The sequence below is a fragment of the Galeopterus variegatus genome, unplaced genomic scaffold (assembly GCF_000696425.1).
Source record: "Galeopterus variegatus unplaced genomic scaffold, G_variegatus-3.0.2 Scaffold158, whole genome shotgun sequence".
Lineage (NCBI taxonomy): Eukaryota > Metazoa > Chordata > Mammalia > Dermoptera > Cynocephalidae > Galeopterus > Galeopterus variegatus.
In genome coordinates, this window is record NW_007726269.1 from 776,629 (window position 1) to 779,665 (window position 3,037).

The window sequence follows — 3,037 nt, forward strand, 5'->3', positions numbered from 1 at the left end:
GATACTTTAAAGTTATTTTAATGAGGTAGAAACATGGCTTGACCAAAAATAAAGTGAATATATTATGCAAAATGAACAAAATATGCCTGGAAACTTGAATTATTACTCAAACCACAGTAATATTTCTGAAATTATCACAGAAGAGGATTGGGTCATGAGTTAGTCTGTTTTCTCAAATAAGGGTTAGGTAGAAATCTATAGTAGAATTTAAAAGGTCGAGATCCTGCGCGGGAGGAGACGCACAGCAGACATTGTCTCCTTCTCAAGAGTGTTATTCTGCAAGCACTCTTCAGATCCCTCTCTCTCCTGTGCACAATGGCAACTCTTAAGGAAAAACTCATTGCAGCAGTTGCAGAAGAGGGGATCCCTCTCTCTCCTGTGCACAATGGCAACTCTTAAGGAAAAACTCATTGCAGCAGTTGCAGAAGAGGGGATCCCTCTCTCTCCTGTGCACAATGGCAACTCTTAAGGAAAAACTCATTGCAGCAGTTGCAGAAGAGGGGGCAACGGTCACAAACGATAAGGTTACTATAGTGGGTATTGGACAAATTGGCATGGCGTGTGCTATCAGCATTCTGGGAAAGTCCCTGGCTGATGAACTTGCTCTTGTGGATGTTTTGGAAGATAATCTCAAAGGAGAAATGATGGATCTGCAGCGCGAGAGCTTATTTCTACAAACATCTAAAATTGTGGCAGATAAAGATTACCCTGTGACCGCCAATTCTAAGATTGTGGTGGTAACTGTGGGAGTCCATCAACAAGAGGCGGAGAGTCATTTCAATCTGGTGCAGAGACGTTAATGTCTTCAAATTCATTATTCCTCAGATTGTCAAGTACAGTTCTGATTGCATCATCATTATGGTTTCCAACCCAGTGGACATCCTTATGTATGTTACTTGGAAACTAAGTGGATTACCCGGGCACTGAGTGATTGGAAGTGGGTGTAATCTGGATTCTGCTAGATTTCGCTATTTTATGGCTGAAAAACTTGGCATTCTCTCCAGCAACTGCCATGCACGGATTTTGGGAGAACATAGTGACTCAAGTGTAGCTGTGTGTAGTGAAGTGAATGTGGTAGGTATTTCTCTCCAGGAACTGAATCCAGAAGTGGAAATGGACAATGTTAGTGAGAACTGGAAGGAAGTACATAAAATGGTGGTTGAAAGTGCCTATGAAGTCATTAAGCTGAAAGGATATATGAACTGGGCCATTGGATTAAGTGTGGCTGATCTCATTGAATCCAGGTTGAAAAATCTATCCAGGATTCATCCAGTGTCAGCAATGCTGAATGGGATATATGGCACTGAGCATGAAGTCTTCCTGAGGCTTCTGTGTATCCTCAGTGCTCGGGGATTAACCTGTGTTATCAACCAGAAGCCGAAGGATGATGAGGTTGCTCAGCTCAAGAAAAGAGCAGATCACATCCAGAAGGACCTGAAAGACCTGTGACTACTGAGTTCTAGGCTGGTAGAAATTTAAAAACTACAACGTAGTTAACTGTGAGGCTTTAGTTTTCATCCATGTACATGGATCACAGTTTGCTTTTATCTTCACTAATACGTGAATTTGGGCTCATAGAATTAAAGCCCATGCTTGGTTTAATGCTTACGATAGGAGCCCTTTAAACAAATAAAATTAACTATTGTAGTGTAAAAAAAAAAAAAAAGAAATTAAAAGGTCGGAAAAAGGGTAAAATCATCAGGGTTCATTAAAAAAGTCATTAATTATAAAAAGCAGAAGGAACTTGAAGTTTTTTCAATATAATATGTGTTTGAGTAGATGTACACAGTTTTATAGAGACTAAAAATCATGATGAAATATAGTGTTCACTAAAAAAGTTGTTTTTCCTTGAATAAGTATTTATATAATACACATTCAATAATACTCCTTTGTCTCATTTTAAATTATTTTTCTTTCAAGAAAGTACATGCGAAATAAACTTTCCATTTTTACAGATCTGTTCTTCCACTGATACTCCAGTAGTTGCTGCCAAATATTTCTGAAATAGTTTAAAATATATTTCACTATTTAGCATCTGTTTCTTCTCCAATTTTTAATTCATGGAAATAGCTGTAGATAATGGAAAATTCTCTGAAATGCCAAATTTTGTTGTACAAATATAAATTATGACATACACAGCTATATCTTGAGAACAGTACATGCTAATTTATGACATTGAAAAAAGCACATATTACCATGATAAAAATTGTGATATTTTGTAAATTGAACATATACATACCCTTTTTCTAATATTTTAGAGCTAGTAATAAAAACTGTGTGTTTAAAAGCATAGCTTAAGCTATTTGGGAAGTTAAATATTTTCAAATGAATTATAATAATTAATTGTATTTCTAGAAAAATTAGTATGTGTATTGAAGCTCTTCTCAGTTCGGAAGGCTGGACTGGATGCCTTTGAACACCTCCTCAAGCTCTGTCTTCAACCACCAGAACTTTTTGAAATACCCTTGTATTGCAATTTAACATTTTTTGACAGTATGGCAATGATATTTCTTACAAAAAATGTGATATGTTTGAATGGAAGGAAGTAAAATTTGAGTTAGTCCATGTAGGATGGGAAGGGTTTGGATGGATGGGGTTTCAGGTGAAAGAGTCATGACCTGACTGAACACAGTGAAGCAGGAACCAGAAGGGTATGTTTGTATGTGAGGCATATTGTGCAGTGAAAAGAAGAGGGCTTCATGTTGGCTAGAGCTATATTTAAACAATAGCTCTGCCAATTACTAGCTATTTAGCCTTGGGCAAGACAACTTTCCTCTCTAAGCTTCAATTTCCTTGCCTATAAAATAATAGTACCTCCTTTACAAGGTTATTTGCAAATATTAATAATCATGTATGTGAAACACCTAAAAGTGTTTCATGTAGAAAGTACTTAATAGATAGTAATTATGTAAAGGGGACAAATAAGGAAGAAGTCTACATGAGCTGTATTGTGTGTCAGAGAATAATGAGGATATGTGGTGGCCTTAGTTGATGATTATACTTGATGTGGAAGAAAATAGGGCACCACTGAACATTA

The 3,037-nt window shown here is 36.7% G+C and overlaps 1 pseudogene; it reads left to right on the forward strand.

The window, feature by feature from the left end:
- Positions 1-455: 455 nt before the first annotated feature.
- Positions 456-1,449, forward strand: LOC103609090 (annotated as a pseudogene).
- Positions 1,450-3,037: the final 1,588 nt, after the last annotated feature.